Source organism: Belonocnema kinseyi, chromosome 7, assembly GCF_010883055.1.
Source record: "Belonocnema kinseyi isolate 2016_QV_RU_SX_M_011 chromosome 7, B_treatae_v1, whole genome shotgun sequence".
In the NCBI taxonomy this organism is placed as follows: Eukaryota; Metazoa; Arthropoda; class Insecta; order Hymenoptera; family Cynipidae; genus Belonocnema; species Belonocnema kinseyi.
The window spans coordinates 83,987,816-84,011,353 of record NC_046663.1 but is presented as its reverse complement, the minus strand read 5'-3'; the positions used below and the strand labels follow the sequence as shown (position 1 = coordinate 84,011,353).

At 31.4% G+C, this 23,538-nt stretch overlaps 1 protein-coding gene across 1 annotated transcript in view; it reads left to right on the top strand.

Moving 5' to 3' along the window:
- The window catches only part of LOC117176535, an 806,951-nt gene that overhangs the window by 515,171 nt on the left and 268,242 nt on the right, over positions 1-23,538 (top strand). The window lies entirely within an intron of this gene.

Here is a 23,538-nt window from a genome sequence, read left to right as displayed (position 1 = left end):
CAACAACTTTAATGTGAAAAGTTTAGGGGGAAGTGGGAGACTTAACTAAGCCCGAGATTCGACAATTGGCAAAATTTGCGTTCAATAATGTAATTTTTTTCCAACTTTCTGAGGATATATCTACTCTTGTAATCAAGATTTGTACCACGATTTTCAGGGGAGAGTTTACCAAGTGGCAACAAGCTTATTACATGCGTTTTTCTACCTATAAAGTCATTAATTATTATAATGCGTGTGCAAACATTTTGCTAAATTTATTTATAAAAATTGTGGTGTAAAAATGCAAAGTTCATTATTTAAAGAATATGATTTTCTTCAACGTGAGTTACAAAATTGTAATACATGCTATTCATCAAGATTAGGTGTAAATGAATTTTTAATAAAAAATGCTCATTTAGAATAAAATACTTTGATTTCATTTTCTACCAAAAAATATAAAATTTGTTGAAATCCTATTTTAAACGATTAATTACAGTTTTAGATACAGAACTCGTTCCATGGTTTCTTCTTTTATTTTATACTAATATTTTGTAACGTTCATTAAATATGTATAAAATAGAAAAGATAGGCTTTTGATTTATTCTTTTCTTATAAAAAGATAAATCGTCGCACACCATGGCGTGCGCAAGACTGCTAGTGTAATGAAATCTTTCAAATTTTCGATCTCTGGTTTTTAAAGGATTATCGAGCGCGAAGCGCGTGAATGAACAGTCGCGCGCACTAGGTGCGCTCAAACTAGCGAGCCGCGCGCATTGAGAATGTGTACGCGAAGCGGGCGGATTTTTTAATCAGGGCTAACTTTGATATTTTAATGAATAATTTTTTTCACCGCCTCATTTCCTACACGTAAAAAATTTAGAAAAAAATAAAAGTAGGTAGATTAATATTTATTGGAGTTTACCATGAAAATGCTTTCTTTATACTTCAAGTCGCTCATGTTTGGACAAAAATCTTCGTTGCTTTTGCGCTTAATTGTTGATTCAAAATATTAGCAATAATCGTGTGTAGACTAACGACTTCTTTTTAGGGATTTACATCATAGTACTAAAAAAGTAAATGAATCACAACAATAATAATATCCGGAAACAGCTTTGTTGAAACAGTTTCAGATTTTTGGTTGAAAATTCAACTACTACGTTAAAAGTGGAACTACTATATTTGAATTCTTTTTTTTTTTTTGGTTGACGATTCATCATTTTAGTTCAAAATCCTTTTTTTTCTTCTTCGAAAATTGAACTATTCCACGCCTGGTTGAAAATGTATCTTCTTAAATTTAAAATTTAAGTCTTTGGTAGAAAATTAATGTTTTTTTGTTAAAATTGTAACTTTCGCCGCAGAAAAATAATCTTCTTGGTTGAAAAGTCATATTTTTGGTCGAAAAGGCAATTATTTTGATAAAAATTCTATTTTTTGACTGATGATTGATGATTTTAGTTAAAAATTCATTTCTTTGGTTACAAATCTTACTATTTCATTTAGAAAATTTTGTTTGATTGAAAATTAATTTTCTTGAATGAAAATTGTATTTTTAAGTAAAAATTTAATTCTTTCATTTTTTGTGGGAAATTAATCCTTTTTCGTTACAAATTAATGTAGTTGGTTGAAAATTCATGCAATCTGTTAAAAATTTATTCTATTTAGTTCAAAGTTGATGTTAATTTTTGTAACTGAAAATTCAATTATTCCATTTTTTTAATCAATTATTTTTTTTAGTTGCTTTGTTTGATTGAAAATATAACTATTTTGTTAAAAATTCACTTTAAGAAGTTGATGATTAATTTTTTTAACTTCATTTTTATTTTCAAGTTGAACTATCTGAAAGAAAATTCATCAATTTTTTTCTCACATTCGTATTTTGTGATAGAAAAGTAATCTTATCCGTTGAAAGTTTGTCTTTTAGTTTGAAAATTTATTTCTTCGGTTGAAAATTTAACTAATTTATTTATGTTTGAAAATTTATCTTTCTTTAATTGAAAATTCATGTATTTTTGCAAGTTTGTCTCTTTGGCCAGATAAATAAACTATTTAGTTAAAAATTCATTTTTGGTTGAAGATTCATCATCTCAACTAAAAATGATTTCTTTGGTTAAAAATTCGTTTTTGTATTTAAAAATTAATTTTTTCAACTGAAAATTGAACTATTTTTTTGTTTGAAAATGTTCCTTGGGGTGACAATTAATTTCAAGTTTTTTAAATTAAAATATTTTTTTGCAATAGCTATCAACTATTGAATTTTTTGTTGAGAATTCATTTTTTTTCATTTTAATATTCATCTCTGGTTGAAAATTAAACTACAGTGAAACTCTTCTATCGCACCGATTTTGGGGCTGACGTTGAGTGGGAACTAACTCATTATAGCCCGCTTCGCTTTTGTTTGTTCACACCTGAGCGCTCGCCAGAGTGGCAATCGCAGACCCCACGCAGCTCCTGTTAGACCTACCTGCAGCGCGGCGTAAATTCTCGGAAGGGCTATAGAAGGGAGGGTTATTAAAGGGTTTCACTGTATTTCATTAGAAATTCTTTTTTTCTTAGTCAGAAAATGTGAGGGAAATTCGAAAATGGTATTTTTAAGCAACTCTGCACAGTTCTCAAGTGCTCGAGTTAAATTTGTAGAAGAATTAATCCTGAAAAGATGCAGGATAATCTTATCGTGATGCACCAATGGCGAATAAAGATAAAAAGTGCATTAAAAAGGAGGGAAAATAAAGAGAAGGAGAAGAAGTAAAAAAAGTCAGAAGCCCCTTATCAGCAGCGACATTCCCGGATGGTCTTGGCGAGTTCGTATACTTTGTAAGCTGTAGCCAGAAGCGAACCTGACCGCCTCGAAGTAAACGGACAATCAAACCCGGAACACGTAGCACGCGAGACTGGCAAAGCCAGCTTCCTCTCTGTTCAGCATTGCCTGCATAATAATCTCAGTGTCGAAGCCTGAGCACTTGGTGGTCATGCCTGGACGGAGTTGCCAGCACGCGATTGACCAAAAAAAAGGTAATGACTATATAGAGATCCGCCGTGGGGACCTAGGCTGCGTGCGTGCACCTGGAGAACACCTCCAGGCCCAAAAGATACCACCCAGTCCTCTTCTTCTACATTTTCATTTCTTTAACCTGCAGCAAGTAACATATTCCGGTGAAGAACAAACTGCAACCATGAACATCATCGTTTACTCGTTTTACATTCCTAATGCAGTGTAACTTGAAATGTTCTTTGCATGATTAATTTCCTCTTTTTATACGCAATCCAGTAGATAAGCTATGTTAAGAAATAATATTATAGTTCCTCAGCTGACAATTTTCTTTCCAATTCTCTTCTGCAGTATGATTAAAAGAAGATCATTAGATCCGGTGCATTTTTAGTTGTAATCTTATTTAATTTCACGTCTGACTGCAAAAATTGGAATTCATCAGTAAAAAGATGTTTTCGATGAAAATTATTTCCAGAAATATCAGTTGCATTACATTAATGGCAACTTTAGTTGAAATATTTGTTTAATTTTATACAATTATCAGCTGTTTGTGTGTAATTATTACTTCATTTTGCATGTCAAAATTATTAAACAATGCGCTCAAGCAATTGAAGTATAATAGGACCATAACCTGTTTGCTCGTGTTTCGTCTCCAACAGAGGTCTAGATTTCTCAGTAATTTTTACAAAGGGAATATCTCGAGAAGATTTCAGAGAAATGAAAAATAGATGAAAATAAGATGAATACATTGTGAATTTGAATGTTTTTAGTGGACTACATAGTTCATGAAAAAATTTGAATCTGATTCATCTGACTGAATTCGAGTGATTTATAATAAGTTTCAGCGGACTTTATTGATTTCTAGTAAATTCTGCTGAATTCTGCTGAATCAATATTTTTAATTATAGGAGAATATACTGATTTTACTGTAATCGAGTGATCTTGCTGATCGTGAGTTCTATATAATTCTGAGTTGTTGAGAATTTAGTGGATTATACATAATTCTACTAAATTCGAATAAAATTTTCTTAATTTTACTAAACACTAGTATGTTATACTGAATTCTGATTAGTTTTATTTAATTTAACTGTTTTTGAGTAAATTACACTGAATTCTTTCTCCTTTTACTGAAAAATATACTCAAATATAATTGAACAAAATTAATTTAAACTTAAGTTAATTCGCTTGACTTCAAGTTTCTTTCTTCTTATCTAGTTATAGCTTTATTTTACTCGAAATTTATTGGGAGTGAAAAATGTACGCAATTGTTCATTTAAAAATAACTTTCATTTTCCTATATAATCCCTAATTTTAAATTAAATTTCCGGTCATTTCCCAGCTTTCCAGGTTATTTGTGCTGATTAAAAAAATGCCATGTGATTTCCAAAGTTTCCTGGCATTTTTGCCGCAGTAGAAAAAAATAATATAGTTCATCCTTTTTTTAGTGAAAAAACGTAATATTAGGGTGGGTCAAAAAACAAAATTAGGGAATTCAAAATTGAACCTATGTGGAAAAGTAGTTTATTGGTGAAATAGTGTACTGAAGTAACGATCGATGAAAGTTTTAAACTCGAGATTTTATATTTTTATATTTTCGTGTAGTGCATCAATATTTTAAAATCTTTTTGCAGGTCTTAACTCCTCTCAAATTTTATTTAGCTTTTTGAAGACCACCAAAATCACAAAAAATTGACATACACGAAAATATTTAAAATATGAAAATAATAATTTTTAAAGTATATTTTACTAACGTAAATTACGTTTTTTCAGTGTCCTGATACACTACTTTTTTATATAGTCCCAAGTTTTATTTCCGGACATTTTTTTCGACGGACCCTACTTAAGATTTTCATAAATTTCAAAAACGATAATTCATCGCAGCGTTTTGATTTATAATTTAATTGTATATTTTCAAATATGCATATTCAAATATTAACTTGTAATTTTCATGTTTACGAAACATTCCATTAATTCTATCAAGTATTCAGATAACGCACTAGAATTTAGTCTAGAATTTCTACGTAAATTCACAAGTGGTATATCGATTGAGCTAAATATAACAAGCAAGTAAGCCACATTACCGCCTAATTAGGCTACCGTCAATCACTGTATTATCGACTTCTTTGTTAACGAGCTAGACTCCCGCGGACAAGAGCATCCTGTTTCTGATAGGATCCTCGGTATTCTCTGCAGTCTACTGTAACCACAAGTTCACGATCCTCAGATCTAACCACAAAGTAAAGACTGTCGTTTCCGTTCAGTGGCTCTCTAATGTGTTTTCTCTGCTGAAAACTAGTTTAATTGCTTAATTATAAATGATCAACAGGTACACGTATTTTTTACGAGATTTATTATAATTTACGCTTCTCTTATTTCCTGAATGTAGATCTCTGAACGTATAAAATATACATTCAACTCTCGATATAAGAACGGTCTGGGACATGGCTTGCCTTGGCCTTAATCCACAATCATAGGAACCAAAACTTAAAGAGGCAGGGCCGCATGAACCATTTCTGTTGGATTTGGACGCATTACGCAACCTGATGCAACTAATAGGCTGGGAATGTGGCACTCTTGCTTTTTGCCATCAGTTCTAGGAATAATGTGAGCCGTGGGGTCTTATATCGGGAGTAGAGTGAATATCTATCAGGATATGATTTTTTACATTATTAAATGAAACCCCGTAGAACTTGGACTTTCTCAGGTTAATTACTTTCCCGCATTTTTGCAACTTGTTCGATGGGCCACGAGGAGGGTCTCATGATGCAGGACAGACCAATAGCGGCTCCTCTTTCAACCCGACCTAAGCGACCTCATCCTGGTCAAGATAACAATTATTGATAATCACATCGTGAGCACGAAAATTACCCCCGCGTAAGTGCCGCGTTTGACTATGACTATTAAATAAATGAGGCACGTCATATTTTCATGAAATGTCACATCAGATAATGTTCAATTGCGACAGTCTCTAACGGCGTGACCTGTTAGATTGTGGCTAAAGGGACGACCCTGAAGTTAGCTATATATATGAATTTCAAACTTTCGTAATTTATCATAAAGAAACTAAAAGTCCAATAAACGAACCTTCGAAATATCTAAGTGCACCTTTTTTAAATCAATTTGTTAAACAGGTGGTTGGAAGTCTAACTTTGGTACATAAAACAGATAATAATAAAGTAGATTTCATTTCGAACATAAAATAAGTCCTTTCTATCGAGTTTTGATGAGTATTTTTCAAGTTTTAGTAACAAATATATATGTTTCTATTGATCAGAAAAAATTGGCACTTGAGCGCTTTCTTGAAATCAAAAAAATCTCGAATAATCCAAAGAAATCCCTCAAGAGCTAACATTTTTTTATGTATTTTATATATTTTTAAAATTAATTTAAACAGTTTGGAATATATTGATGGGGCGATGCAACGTATGTTTGCATAAGTTAGGAAATTTTAATAAAAACTGGACAAAATCTTAATGACAGTTTATTTATTTAAAAAAAGTTTTTAAAAAGTAAAACGTCTCTTAGAGGTGTTTACATGATGATATTGATTAAAGACCACAAACTTATCGAAATTAATATATTTGTTTATAAAGGTTGCAAACATTTAAAAAACGATTTAATTTTTTTTAATGTTTAGAAAAAGTTCGAAATCTATAGATGTAGAAAACGTCAGCGTCGTGTTAAAGGATATGACTTTTAGTTAACATACGTGTTGTGTGTGGCGAGTGACCGAAGATAAACGACTTTATGCGTTCCAACCTGACATTCGAGGAGTGCAAATGAAAGTGAGTGCTTCGTCATTTCCAGACGTGTCTCCTTAGTTCTTTTCATGAGTGAATAATATTTTTGTTAATCGTTTTCTCATGAACACGACCTCAGGATGGATTTTGGAATGGATAAACAAACGAAAGTTTTCCAAAATAATTTTTTTTTTCAATTTAAAAAATTTAGGACCATACAAACTTTCCTTACTGTCTTTTGTTTAATGTCGTAAATTTTCAACCTGATATCTGATTTCGTTTGCACGTAGGTTGTTCACAAAAAATGTAGCTAATGACTAGTATCGTTAGGCATGCCCAATGGTCTGACGCAGGCTTTACTCTTCATATCGCGGTCAAAGATGTTTACACATCAAAAAGATTATACGAACTGGTCGTAGCATACTTATGTCTATAAATATACGCATTTTACTTTTAAGCGATTTAAGGCTTACATAGGATTTACTCTCCATATCGCGGTCTAATATGTTTATGCATAAAAAAGGAATGCATTTACCTTGAATTGATGATCCGAACTACTCGTACCCAAAGCTGATACGAATTTTACCCTTCATATATCGGTCTAAAGTATTTACACAACAAAAGGGAATGCATTTAGCTCATAACGATAATGCGAACAACCCGCACCATACCTATGACTATAAATAGACGCGTTTGACTTTTAAGTGACTCAAGGCTTACATCAGATTTACTATCCATATTGCCGTCGAAGATGTTTACACGTAAGAAAGGAATGTGTTTAGCTCGTATGGATGATGCGAACTACTCGCATCATACTTATGTCTATAAATAGACGTGTTTCAATTATAAGCGACCCAACGCTGTCACAGGCTTTACCCTCCATACTGTGGTTCTGATCAAGACTTTACCCTCCATATTCTTGTCTTAAAGGTTTGCACATAAAAAAGAAATGGATTCAGCTTACAATTATGATACGAACTTCTCTCTGTGGGAAGTCACCTTAGAATGTAAAACTGGAATATTTTTCGAAGTAAGCTGTTGCCTTGCACCGGATATGTTCTCAAAGCGACATCCTGACTAGCAATAAGGGTCAAACAAAAGGTTGAAATGAATGCTAATGAAGTGAATGTTATCGGTCGATGTGGAAATCGATCGATCGCATTATTGACATTATCAAGCGACTTCTTTTCCATTTCCTCAACGCCCACCAAAGTCGAGAGCTGTTGGCAAGACTCAAGCCAATTAACCAATTGCAAAAATCAAACCGTTGCACCTGCGATATAATCGACTGCGTCAACATTTGCGATGGATTGGCTCTATTGGTTTTACGCCACTACTCGGGCTCACGCGTGGGAAGTTGTTTCCATAGTTCCAATGACGGTCCAACAGACTCATTGACATCTACATGGTGTCCTTTCATTTGACTGCTTTTTTTTTGACGTCGCTCTACTGATTATTTGCACTTCCCGTTTCGTTTCTGTACATCGATTACCGACTGCTAGGCCAGGTAGCGGTAATAAATTATTGCAGTGCAGTGTATCGATCTGCATTAATTACTTTCGCAGTAACACCGTGGGAACGATTTCTGAACTCTGGAGGAAAAGTCCCCGTTGACATTGAAATATATCAGTGCTGCAGCAACATCATTTTACACTATATTGAGTGTTAACTGCATTCAATATGGTCTTTAAATTGTGTTGTAACTACTTTTATTGAAATAATTGTATTTCCCGTTAAGTCACGTATAAAGACGTCGCTGCAGATTGCTATAAAATAAGAGCTATGCTAAAAGTCGTTTACATTATTTATTCTATCATAAAAATCTTTAAAACGTACGTCTTTTTATATATCTTTTTTGTTTTTATCAATAATTGTTTTATTATATATTTAACGATTTTGAAATAAATTTAACTTATAATTGACAATTATTATTTTAGTGTTATAAATTTACTTAAATCTTTCTTGGTTTATTTTCAGTTTAAAATTAATTTTCTCAAATATAAATGTAACTTTGCAATTTTTTTATTAAAAATTCATAATTTTAGTAGAAAATTTATCATTGGTCGAAAATTTGACTATTTTTTGAAAACTATTTCTTCTTTGTCGAAAATTAATTTTTTATTGAATATCTAACTTTTAAATTCGTAATTGAAAATTTATGTTTTTAGTGGAAAAATCCACAATTTGTTTCGAAGTTCATGAATCTTGTTGAAAATATGTCTTTTTTTTAAATTAACCTGTTTTGGTAGATATTTCATCTTTTTAGTTGCAATATAAACAATTACTTTTATTTAGACTTCGTGTTCGCATGTTGAAATTTCAACTATTTGATTGAACTACCAATTTTTTGTAGAAAATGTTTTTTTTAATTCAGCTCTTCGGTTGAAACTCTGTTTTGGTAAAAATTTCTTTCTTCGTTGAAATAGCAATTATTACTTTTTTTGTTACGAATTAAGCTTTTTGTTCAAAATTTATCTTTTCGGACTTAAAAAGGAGTCAAATGTTTTTTTTAAGTCGAATTTTTAGTTTAAAAATGCAACTGTTTGGTTAAAAATACAACTAATTTATTGAAAATAAATCTTTTCATCATAAATCATCAGAAGTCATCTTTTTTAATTGTAATAAATACACTCAGAGAAAATGAAAAATTGTTTAAGATTGAAATCAGGGAAAAGTCAGGGAATTTTGAAAATAACGTTTTTCGCCCCCCCCCCCCCTTATAACTGCTCAGTTAACTGGTTTTATTGTAATATTGATAGACTTAAAAATATCTTTTGTATAAACAATAGGGTAATAGTTCCTTTGTGACTGGAACATAAATCATCCGATCGATTACGTGAGCAAAAACGGGACTTGGGACTTATTATATTTAGCACTCGCAGTGGCAACGCAAGTTCTACTGATCGTAATTCACCAATGTCTGAGCATAGGTTAGGTTAGGTTTATGCATGCGAAGCAGCTGATGTGTGCGGTACGAGTAGCTTCGCTGCGGCATCGGCATCGACGGCAGCAACACCGCGGTTGAAGATGCCGCGATAATGAATTGCATTACCGACTTAAACGAGGCCTCTTAAACTTTTTTCCTTAGCTCTCCATTTACCAAGGAACTGTGCTTCATGGAAGGTCTTAACTCCAGACATACACCCTCATGCTTAGAAAATCTCTTCTTCTTAGATGGAATGGTTTCTCATGAAACTATAATACTTCAAGCTTAGATTAATTATAAATAATTGGTGAATGAAAAACAATCTTTCTTCTCAGGATCCTTTCTTTCAATAAATTAATCTATGGGATAACTAATATTGAATTCAGGTCTATACATTTTTCAGAATTTTTTTACATTCATATGAAACATTTTCGGGTATTTTAAAAGATCACACGAAATTTTAGGGTGTTTTTTAAAATTCCAAAAACAAAAATGCATACGTTTTTAAAGAATTTCCGCAGATATGAAAGGATTTTATAGTTCCTATATGGTTTTAGAATGTTTTTGAAGATATCAAGAGATTTGAACAGATATCGGAAGATTTCAATGATGTTAAGAGATCTTAAAGGCTTTGAAGGTAAACGTTAAATTTATTAACAAATTACATTGTAGCCAAAACGAAAAATTACCAAACAACATTTTAGTTTAACAATTCCTAAAATATTCTTTAAACGAAACTTATAGTGACGTATATTTAATGAAAACATCTACACCTCAATAAAAATACAAAAAATTAAAAAGAGCATTGCATTTTCTAGCTACATACATAATTTAAACTCACTTTTTTTATTCTGTTTATAAAATTTTCTGTATTAAAAATGTTACAATATAATAATTTTGTTTTGAAGCATTAATGGTCAGGGCCAATAAAAAATTATCCCCGATTAAGGAAACAAAAGATTACACTCTTTTCTTCTTCTCACTTCGTGTATAGACCTTTAATCCTGAAACAAAGGACTTTTCTCTTTCTGACGAGAAATCGCAATCAGAATTTTCTCGAAAGCAAGTTTAAAGATTCGTGACCCTAGGCCTACCGTCCACCTGACATCCACATTTCCGCAAAGAAGGCGTTTCATCTTGGCAGTGAGTGCAATTTATAAGTGTTATAAGAGCCGGTTTACAAACGTGTTCGGCGCTTTCTATTGTCATTAGCCGGCAGGGCAGTCTTGCAAGAGAGTAGTAACGTGGCTGCTTGAAAAGCGCTTCTCATACTGCTACTCGCCGGGTATTGTGCGATACCGCGTTAACTTTAAACATATACGGCGATCCCGTAATTTCCTTACAAAGGAAGCACCGGAAGAGATTCAATAAGCATGCCTGCACGCGAGTCTGTGAAATGTTTGCTCAAGAAAATTCTACAATGTTCTTACAAAATAGACAAGACTTACTTTATTTTCATTTAAATGAATTTATTCGATTTAAAATTGTACCTTGCCATTATACTTTAGAAAAAATAGCAAGTCACATAAGAGTATCTCTCTCGTACGTTTTCCGTGTGAAAGAGTCAAGATGAAAGAGGAGAAAGAGAAGAAGGGTACGAAAAAGACAAGTAGTGTGCTTAAGAGACAATCTTGTGCGCTGCGAAAGAGAAAACAAGTTGAAGAAAAAGAAAGAAGAACGAGACACTCTTGTGCACTGCGAAAGACAAAATAAGAAGGAAAAGAAGAAGCGTACGAAAGATACAAGCGTGCTTAAGAGATACTTTTGTGTGCTGCGAAAGAGGAAAGAAGGAGAAGAAGCATGCTTAGGAGACACTCTTACGCGCTGCGAAACAGAAAAGAAGGAACCTAAGAAAGAGTTAAGCGTGCTTAAGAGACACTCTTATGCGCTACAAATGAGAAAAGAAGAAGAAGCATACGAGCGAGGTAAGTGTGCTTAAGAGACACTCTTATGCGCTTCGAAAGAGAAAAGAAAGAGAAGAAAAAGAAAGAAGAGAAATTCTTATGTGTTGCGAAGACAAAAGAAGAAGGAGAAGGAGAAGCGTACGAAAGAGACTAACGTGCTCAAGAGACACTCTTATGCGCTACGAAAGAGAAAAGAAGAAGCATTCGAAAGAGGGGTGCTTAAGCGACACTCTTACGTGCTTCGAGCGGGATGACGCACTTTTCATGTCGGTTTTTCATGTCAAGTTGACGAGGTTAGGGCCTTTCTACGAGGCCGTTAAAAAACTAAGACACCTTCTGGTAAGGGGGGGGGGGCGGAGTACCAGGGTTTGTGAAAATTTTTGGCACGGGGGTGAAGGGTTTAACACATTGAACATATAAATATGAGTAATAATTTGTTTAAATGTTTGAAAAAATGAAAATTAGTGTTTTTATTTTAAAAGTAAAGCATCTGAATGCAGACTTCACACTTTTTACCTATTCCCTTCTCTACCACCGTTTAAAAAATCTATCTTTTTTTTGTTTTGAAAATTAAACAATTTGTTTGAAATTTTTTTCCCCCTTACCTGAAAAATCTTTCCTAGGGGATAAGTCAATTCTTCTGTTGAAAATTTGTCTTCTTGGTTTGCTTATTTATTTCTTTTCGTAGAAATTATATCTTTTTGGTAAAAAATTCAATTTTTTTAGTTTAATTTAAAATTGAAATCTTTTTGCCGTTGACGTATCAACAATTATATTTTTCGTTGACAACTCTTTTTTATTTAAATTCTCATTGAGAATTTTTTTTTTTTAATTCGACTACTTGGTTACAAGTGGAACTTCTCTGTTAAAAATTCGGTTTTTTTGTGTTAAAAATTCATAATTTTAGTATAAATTTTAATTATTTCGTGAAAGTCCAACCATTTTTTTGAAAATTAAACTGTTGTTAAATATCCAATTATTTGGTCGAAAAATCAACCATTCTGTTGTTGAAGACTTAACTCTTTTGTTGATCACACGTTTTTTTGGATAGAAAATTCGTACTGTTCGATTGAATGTTTAACTGTAAAATTCATCTTTTGTGACAGAAGATTATCCTCTTTTGTTGAAAATTCAATCATTTCTTAAAAATGCGATATATTTTTATATTTTTTGACGATATTGAATTAATTGTGGTACGGTTACTATTTTCGTTTTTGTCAAAAATTCGCCTTTTTGGATTGAAAATTCACCTTTTTTTATTGCAAATTCATATTTTTTGGTAGAAAAGTTCTTGATTGAAAATTTGTCTTTGCTGATCGAAAATGCAATTATGTTTTCACGAATTCAACTATTTGGTTGTTTCTTGGCGGCGTTTCCGAAAGTAACACCAAATTCTAATCTACGCAAAATATAAGCAGTAAGACTGTTTTAGTATTATGGGCCCCGAGCAAAGAACCGGTTATAACTTTTTGGCGATCGATTAAATTTCGGCGACATACAGGGATGGAGGGGCTATACTCACTAGAAAGATGTAACCAGTTACATTATACGGACCGTTAATTGTACAAAATCGATTCAAGCACATATTTTGGTTGTTGTTTATTTAAGAGTATAAAAACTCTTAGCGATTTTGAAATTCTCAATTTTCTTGTGATATTAAAAGCATTTTGTTTTATGAACTTTTTTTATTAGATAGTTTTCCATTGCGTTTGTTAGTAAACTGGCATTTCTACGATTCTTGGTTCAAAATAGAAGCTTCATGACTGTTTCGACATTCAGGGCCCTGATCCATAAACCGGTTATAACTTTCTGGCGCTCGGAGTGGAGAGACTTCTTACCGCTTGAATTTAAGTGACTTTCAGGGGACTTGTTCATTTTTCGGAACGGTAAAAATTAAGAAAGGTAAAATTTCAAAATGGTTTATAATACATAATGGTAAAACTTAGGAATAGCAAAAAGTAGGAAAGAGCAATAAGTCGGAAATCCAAAACTCTGAAAGGTATTTCTTCGGAAACCAAAGAAGCGGAATGAGTGAAAATTCAGAAGCGTTAAAATTAGGAGGGTGAAAAATTAGGAATATGTAAATATACGGAGAGGAAAAATTCGGAAAGTAGAAAAATTCGGAATTGTTAATAAATATACCTATTGGCAGGTGTATAATTCTTTATTTATGGTAGGAAACAAATATTTATCACAGTGAATTTAAATATCATATCATAATAAATTTATGTTGTACGTTGAAAATTGTTTTTAAATTATATAATGATAAAAAATAATTATTTTTTCGTGAAAAATTTAAAATGACGGATATCATAAATTTATTATGATATGCTATTCAAATTTACTGTGATAAATATTTGTATGCTACCATAAATAAAAAAACTATAGACCTGCTAATAGCAATATTTGTTTACTATTCCGAATTTTTCTACTTTCCGAATTTTTCCTCTCCATATATTTACTTATTCCCCTCCTAATTTTAACGTTTCCGAATTTTTACCCATTCCGCTTCTTTGGTTCCCGAATAAATGCTACTCAGAGTTTTGGATTTCTGATTTATTCCTTTTTCCGAATTTTTGGTAGTCCTAAGTTTTACCATTATGTATTATAACCCATTCTGAAATTTTACCTTCCTTAAATTTTATCCGTTCCGAAAAATGAACGGGTCCGACTTTCAGGGGTCCCCTTACTTTATGCACCTGAAAGTTATAACCGGTTCTTTGATCCGGGCCCTCAATTGTACAAAATCAATTAAAGCAAATATTTTTGTTGTTTCGTCGAGAATGTAGAAAGTCTTGGCGATTTTTAAATTCCCCATTTTCCTGGCACAGTTAAAGCATTTTATTTTATTGAATTTTTTATTAGAAACTTTCCCATTGTGGGTGTTCGTAAAGTGTTATTTCTACGATTCTTGGGACTCAGTAAGTTAGTGGCGGCGCCTCCTAAAGGGCGACCAAGGTCTAATCTGCATTTTAAACGAGAGACTTACTCGTAGTCGGCTTCCTCTGTAATCCGTATGACTGGACTGCTCGTGGCTGTTCAGTGTTCATGCTCTTTCCATCGTGGCGTAAAGTATGTATTTCACCGTATTGTAATGTGTAGACGTGTGAACCAAGCAAAATCGAAGAATCTCGATTCCGTTCTCAGCAATAAGATCTTAATTCAAATGCATATTTACCTAAAAAGCAGCATGTTGAAAATTGCACCTAGGTGAGAGGAGGATGAGTTGGCGCACTCTTATATTCACAAGAAACTATTATAGTTAGGCTCACGAAAATGTTTCTATCGTCTGAATCTGGAATAATATGTATTTAACAATACATTCACAATTAGTCGATTATTCAGAAAATTTGTATAACAAGTTCAGTGATAGGATTTTTCACTAACTTTTGTTTCATGTGATACAAAGGTAGTTCTTGAGAAAAATTGACAATACCCTATTTTATTTATTTTTTAATAAATAGTATTCTTTGACTTAATATAACCAATATATGAAGCTACATAAAGCATATGTTTTCACACTGAAAAAAATTGCATTTAATCAAGTAGGTTAGTTTACTTGGCTGATTTTACTTGAAAGAAGCAAGTATTTTCTTTTTACAAGAGACCGATTTTCTTGAATCAAGAAAATAATAGAATCAGGACAACTATTTGAATCAAAAGGATATTTACTCTAAGCAAAAAACTATTAAGTTAATTTGTTCCATTATACTTATTTGCGGCATGTTTAATAAAATATTGAATTAAGAATATTATATTCTCATGACAAGTAACTAAAACTGTAACAAATGTTTCTTGATCCAAGTAAATTCATATACTTATTATGAATACTATTTTAATTGAAACAAAATGTTCATGTTCTTGAGACGAGAAAATGAATGTATTCAGCGAAGAAATAATTTCTCTTAGAATAATGCTTGAATATTTTCCTTCAAATAATTATTAATTTGAAACGAATGTCAGATTTACTTCGAAGATACCTATGTTATCAAGATAGATTCACATCAGTTTTTTAAACATACGAACCGTAGGCTTGATCCGAGAGACATCGCACACATACTATGAAAATTAATATATTTGTCTAAATTACTTTACTTCTTACTGCATAAGTATCTTATTAAATATAATAATCGACAAGTTGATATGTTATGAAGTTGTTTCTCTTCGCCGCTAACAATTATTTTGAAATTCAATAATATTTATAAAATTCAAAACATTGGTGCACATAATCAATTTTATTTATGCAAATTTCATTCCTAAAATTATTAAAAGGTTATAAATTTATTTTGTCTATAATTTTTTTCGCTCATTACTTGTATGTATTAATCTACTCAAAATTAAACCATTTCGATTTTTTGTAACTGTGAATCATTTTTGTGAATCGGAAAATGTCTGAGAATTTTTTTCCTCGATTAAAACGGCCACCCTGAAATTATTTTTGTATAGTGTTCATGGTAACAAAAAATCATCCGAACTTAAAAATAACAATAAATATTGCTGCTAAATACAGGAATTCTTTATTCAATAAGAAAATATTACTTTTTGGATTCGGCTAGATAAAAATTGATTTTTAAAAAGTTAAGAATTTTGTCATGTGAACCTTATTTAATTTAAATTAGAGTTGTAAGACATAGTTGTATCTTGTTAACACACAATTTTTGTGTTCGATAATAACAGTTTGAAAATCACAAAAATGGCCAAATTCATGAAAGTTATTAGTAAGAAAAAAAAATAGTTTTCAAAATATAAAATGATCATGTGTTATTCTAATTTAAAGTAAATAAGTTTTAGGCCAAAGATTTTTTAACTTTAGAAAAAAATGTTGATCTAACCGAATTTAAAGAATTAATTTTTCTTTAATGAAAAACAAATTCCTTAATCAGGCAGGAATTTTTAAAATAATTTTTAATTTTATATTCTTACTTGCTGTCTGAAATAGTTAATATTTTGTTTTATATTTTTATGTTATTAATTGGCAATGCAATGCTTCTCGCTTACTGTAGCGCGCATATAATGTCGCTTTTTAAAATAATTAAGTATAGATTTTGGTTTCTTTAAATAAAATTAACAAAATTAAATTTTTCAGTCGATGAATTCAATGATCATTGAAAATTTAATCTCAACATGTCATTAATTATAGAAAATTTAATGCGAATATTATTATGTATATTTATAAAAACTTAATAAAATTAAGTTTTTCAGTCAAAGAATTCATTGATCATAGAAAATATCTTGGTCTACAAATGGTTAACATTTTAGCAATCACCCATATACTTACATAATTCTTTTTTATTATGTAAATAATAAAAAATAAATATATGACAGCATAAAACAAAGTTATATGCTTTGAAAAATGCTTTAAAATACAATTATTACATTTTCTTGACCATTTAAAAAAATGGTTTTTAAGCGCTTTAAATATTTAAAAATAAAAGGTATAAAATGCCGCGTTAAACAAGTTATACTTAGGTTTAGGTTAGGGTTCAATCCTCGGCAAGTGCGATGTTTTAAAGCGTCTAGGCACACGATTATATGTGTAAGTAACAGTGTGCCCAAAATACGTATTTTATTCATTTAAAAAATGAAGATTATATAACAATAATTTCGAAAACCATTTTTTTTCGTCGAGAAATAGTGTTCAGTTGAGGAATTAGTCTATTGCTCCGATACTACATATTCTTAGATTAAGAAAATATATTCTTGAAGTGTATCAGAAATGATTTCTTGGAAGTAAACTAAGTTCTGCACTTGAATACATCTCTATATGAAGTAACACAATAAAGTTTTAGAATAATAAAATGCGATATTCTATCTAAGAATGCATTTTCTCAGATTAAGAAAATGTACGCTGGTTCCAAGCATACGGTAGCGAGACATATTTTTTTGGAACACACTCATATTCTATCGTTCCCATTCGTATCTGCGATTGGCTTGAATCAAGTAATGTTTACTTGATTCAAGAACAATTTTTTCAGTGCATTAATAACGTTTGGGTATTTCTCTTTTAATTCACGTTTTCTTTCAGGTGCGCCAAGGTACCCTTCTCTCCCCAACCGATCTTAGGAAAGTTTCTCTTACATACTTACCCACAGAAATTTTTGTTTCTAAAACAAAGAAAGTGTTATTTTGGTATATAAATGATACGATCTTGAAAGCATGCCTACTTTCATTATAGAACTGGGATGTGTATTTGGAAATGTCAAAGCCCAACGGAAAAGGCTGTCCTACAATTGATTTTATGTCTTTTTTCTACATTTTTAGAAGGTTTTAAGTGATACTTTCATCTTTGATAACAATTAAGTAGGTTAATTGTACTTTGAGGTATTTGTTTGAAAATATATTTAATTTACAGTCAAAATTATCACTATTTCAATTTTATCATCTTTCAATTTCGGTCGCTTAAATTCTTAAGTTGTTAAGAAAAAAGCAATAAAAATAGATTCATTTTGAAAAGTATAAATACACTTAAGAATGTGCACGATTTTCATATTTTTTATTCAAGATTATCTTAAATTACTTAAAGCTATTAAAATAAAAATTTTCCTCTCTGAATCTGATTTTTAGTAAAAAGGTAAAAACTACTAAAGAAATAGTGAAATGCATCTAATAATCAATACAATATTTAGCTAAAGTAAACTCGGAACCGTCTTTTCACTAATTCAGATTTAGAGAATTTAATTTAAAGTTGTACAAGTTTTGTCATACTTCTTAAAAAAAGTTTTTTCAATTTTAATCATTTGAAGTTTCAAATTCCACGATACAATCTTCTAACTGATAGTGGGCCTATGTTATATTATGAACAGCAATAAGAATCAGTGTCTTACTTTCTCTAGATTTAAATCAGTGAAGTCACTAAAATTACAGTGGGTTTTTATTGATATCTTTTTCTATTATATATGCATATTGTAACTTTTTATTGAGAAATCAGCGAGTGATTGAAATTTCAGTAAGTGTGCACGATAATAAACTGTTCAAATTGAAAAAATATTCCATTTCTTAGGGATTCCAAATAATCATTTTTAAACGCTCATATAAAACGCTATTACTTGAAACTGATAATTTAATTAAATTTCGAAGCTTAATAGTTAATTAATTATTAATTTCAGAAAGAAGAAAATTATCTTTGAAAATCTACGACTTTCGAATTAGAATTTATTTATAGTTTTCAAAATTTAATTCATTTTTCAATGAATATGAAATTAATAATCCTCTAATTTTCTTTCGTTTCAAGGTTAAAATATAAGATTGCTAAACGCTTGAAACACTAAATTTTTGAACTATTACGGTGTTTTTGGGATTCCTATTTACGATTTTTTATATTTGAAATTGAAATTATTTGATTTGGAACTTTTTCAATGAAACATTTAATTTTAGTGACTTGAAAGATTCCTACATAATTAAAAGTCATTCAATTTCAGATTATATAATGATTGAAAATAGGCTAAACTATAAGACTAATTAACCAGCTGTGATGTATGATATTTTTTAATTTCCAAACCAAAATGACATGTTCGCAAAAGACTGGGAATTTTTTCCAGTTCCTCTGAAGCATTTTTAAAAAGTCCACTACTTTTTCCGCGGTTTCACCCCGCTCTAGGGGCCAGAAAATTACAACCGGTTCTTTGATCCAGACCTTCAATTTTTTTCATGAATGATAGTTTTCTAAACTAAGAGCGTAGCTCAATATTTTTGAAATTAAAAGAGACTGGAGTGTCGTTGACGAGATGGAATGTAGCTGGAATTTAATCAGATCCAAATTGCTTCTCGTATGCAGAACGAGTACTGAGATATTCCAGCAGGGGAATGCAACGGTCTCATGAGAACAGTACAGAATGTCGGTAAGTTGGTATCAGTGGGTGAGGTAACTATCTGGCGTCCTGGCGATGTATGTGACACTACAGGGTGGTCACCAAGAAAATCCGCAAGCTCACAACATAAGACTGGTAAGACTTGTTCGAAGAAGAGAAAAGTTTTTTGAAACGTGTGTATTATCGATGTAGTATCAATCTTTATTGGCTTGAGATGCTTCCGTGTTCATGTAACAGGATATTTTATATTTTAAATTAATTTACTGATAAAAAATTACATATAAAATAGATTTCTGAAGCGCTACTGGTTCTCTATGCAATTTTATTTAATTAGTGTACTGATAACTTTGTAATTAATTGCTGTACTTAATAAAAATTAATATTTAATATTAATAATATATATAATATGATAATATTTAATATATTAAAAATATTTTATGACAAATAAACTTTGATAACAATTAATTCAAGTATTAGATTTATGAACAGAATCTTAATCAGATAAATTAAGACTTTTTTGTTATTTGTTTCCAAAATGTCGTTTGAATGATGGTAATTTAAATTGAAAGCGGAAATTTAATTATTTTAAATTATTATTAAGGCATTTCCTAATATTATTACAACGGTGTCTGATTCAAGTGTTATGCTTAGTCGCGCCCACGTGACAGCACGTAAATGCGATTAGGCTGTGTTCAACGTTGCTAAAGTGCACATATACACACCTCGCCCACGTATTTCAGATAAGTAATTAGGCAGCAGTGGAAAGGACATAATTATTGTTTAAGCCACACAGGACTCGATCGTAAATCGCATTGTAATTAGGAGCATTCGCTAGTCCGCAAATTAATTATCCTTCGCGTCTGCACTTGTCTGTGATGTTTTAATCTACTGACAGATGAGCGACGGCCTTTCCATTTCTGAAAGATTGATTTTCTTCTACAGACTTGAAAATTCAGCCCATTTTATAGAAATGTTTTTCCACCACTTTGTCCATATGATTACAAAAAATGACTTTATATAAATATGAATGATTAATTATTTATTTGGATGATTATTAGTCAATCAAGAAACTAAGTTCATTGACAGAGATGATTTGCAGTTCGACTTTTATTTTTAGCCTTCTATCGTGCGTGAGATATAATTTTTTACTGAAGCTAGTAGAACAAGTTTTGCTGATTAGATTCTATGGTCTAATATTATTGACTAGCTGATAATTTATTGCTGCTGTAAATTGTAATTTATCAGTTTCTAAAAGGATTATATTACCGGTGAATATTAATTGACAGCTCTCACTTTCTTTCTATCAAGTGTGCAATACATTTGAATGATTGCTTGTGCTGATTTATTTATTTAATTTAATATTACTCTCGAAAGGCTATACATTTGATTACGCTAAAGCATATTTTTTAATTTGACCTAACTCTTTTAGTATGGAGTGATTTCATTTATTTATGTGATGAGAATAATTAAAAGATTTCATATAAAACAAATTAAAAGATAGACCACACCTTGAAATATCTCTATCACGAATCATATTTCACCTATCTAAGCATCTACTAATCTTTCATCGGTTATGACACTCCACTTAGAAAATATCACGTTGACCTTAAGAATTTCTCTTTATTACCCTCATTACAATTCCAATTTTTGAATCATTCCATAGAGCATTATTGTTTAACTTCTCAAGAATCATTAATCAGAAGAATTTTTCCGTAAGCGATTAATGACAATTTCATTCGGAGGTGACCGAGCATAAACAATTTTTACAGGGCACCATAAAAGGTAGAGACAGAGCACGGCTGTTATGTTGTTGAGAGATCGATTACTTACAATCGAACATGTTACTGGGACAATACGTTTTCTATATGATCATTTCGTGAAATGCAACGCATCGCGATGCGTGCACCTCGTAAGTCTCGTACGAGATCCAGTATCTGATGAAAGTTGCCATGAAGTCGATCTTGATCGGCGTCTTTGCACAAAGAGACTTTGCTGTGAGATTTCAGATCGACCAGGAAAAAGGCCATCTACTGTGCTATCCACGATCGGAACTTTCATGCTCGTGTAGTCCCGATCAAATTAATCGGCATGACACGAGTACTTTGCTGATGTCGTCGCCTCCGACTTGCTCCTATCGATAAGACAACTATCAGCAAACATTGTTGCACAACTTTTTATTATAATAGCCCATAATGTCAGCACACTTTGAAAAAGGCATCTCTTTCTTTTTTCCTTTAAAAACAATTAATGGGTCTTTGTTGATCAAAGTTGTATAGTAAACAACCACTTTCTTTATCTTCACTCTTATGATTCTTTACTGCGTTTCGAAATAATTGCAATGACATGATCCAATGATCCATAATGCGGTTCTATTGTACGGTTTTACTTCTGAAGAGGCCCTTCGCCGAAGGGCGAAACGTTGAATTTATTGTTAGATAAAATGGGACCATTATACCAACAAAAAAAAGATCCTTTAATTAATATACTCACCTAGTCAACGTTCACAGACACCAGTTGATTGTTGCACAACGATCAACAGCAAATGAAATGATTTTTGGTTTTCTTAAATCACAAGTCGTTCAGTGATTCATTATTAATTCTTTTATGCGATCAGTATTAGATGACCAATAAAATCGAGATTTTTCCAGAGAGCGGAGTGTTACTGAATTAAGGTGAAAAAATTTGGATAAGAAAAACTTATTCAATTTTGCGGAAATAGATTTTAACCTCTTCCAGCTCTTCACACACACACATATATAACCCCAAGCATCCTTGAGGCCTTGGTGCCCCTTTTCCAGCTTTTTACACACTTAAAAATAATAAGTGTCTTCCTCGTCCTGACGCCCCCTTTCCAGCTCTCCACACACGCAGAAATAATCCAATGTGTCCTTCTCGCTCTGGTGTTCCCATTAGCCTAAACTTGGGGCAGGCTCAGCTGCGGATTGCGATAAAAAATGACATTTTCAGTTTGAGATATCGAGTTTCTGAATGAGCATCAAAAGTTTATATCTAAAAAAGCTAGCCTGCTCCATATAAATCGTCCAGATACAAGGATAAAAGACGTTTTTTTGCTGACAGGCTGATGCAAATAAGAAAATTAGATTAAAAAAAAAAAATTTGTTATGTATCATACCAATTTTCGAGAAAATTTGGGTTATCTAGTATTGTACTACAGCCTTCAATTGTAGAATTTTATTTTAAAAAGGTTTCAAATGAATTTTCTAGAATTTACTTGAAGTATTTAAGATTAATTTCAGTTTTTATTCTTCCAAAGTTGAACAGTTGTTAAATTTCGATTGTAAAAATGCCAGCAAATGTTTAAGAAACAACTAAAAAGAATAACAATTGAAAACTTTATGCCCAAAAAGAAAAGTATAATCTATTAATTGGCCCAAATTCAGAATAAATTGAAATGTATATTGCTTTACAAGCTGGAAAAGACCTTTTCCTGGTTTAATTCCATTGGTTTGATGTTCTTAAAATCTTCAGCTTTCAACTTCACGCTTGAAAGGTGATTCATAGTCTTATGAAAGTTTGATTCATTGCGTAGATTTCTCCGGTATTTATTAAATCATTAACACTCAATAGCGTTACGATTGTAAACGTAGGTGAAAAAATTATTTGATTTGAATTGTGCAATTCTCTGTTGCCTTGCATTTTTAATACTCGTTTAATCCTTGCTCTATTTACTTATAGCGATGTTTGATATGAAAGTTACCGGAGAAAGTAAATGCGGGGGGTTCATGTAACGAGAAAAGACGTACATATGAATTTATGGCAGATAATACATTCCATTCGCATCATGAATTTGGTTCGAAGAGATGCTTTTGTTTTTTTATTCTTGTTTTTCAATTGGTTTGCTTTATTCTTTAAAGTTTGTAATCACGTACGTCTTTAATGAAATAATTTTCAATTAATAATTTATGAAATTCTTTGGAGTAAATTTGGAATCCTCGAAATTGTACAGCAAATTAATAACTGGAAAATCATATTCTTGAAATAATTATATTTCACATTTCAATTGATTAAATAAAACAGTGCCTGTTAAACTATATAGTTTTAAAGTGATTAAATTGTACAATTCATTGGAACCATGTTCATATTTTTTTATTTTCTTATTTTCTACTCACATGTACACGTTTTTTGGACAATTTACTTATAGAGAGTACACAATTACTATGTGTCCCTAAATTCC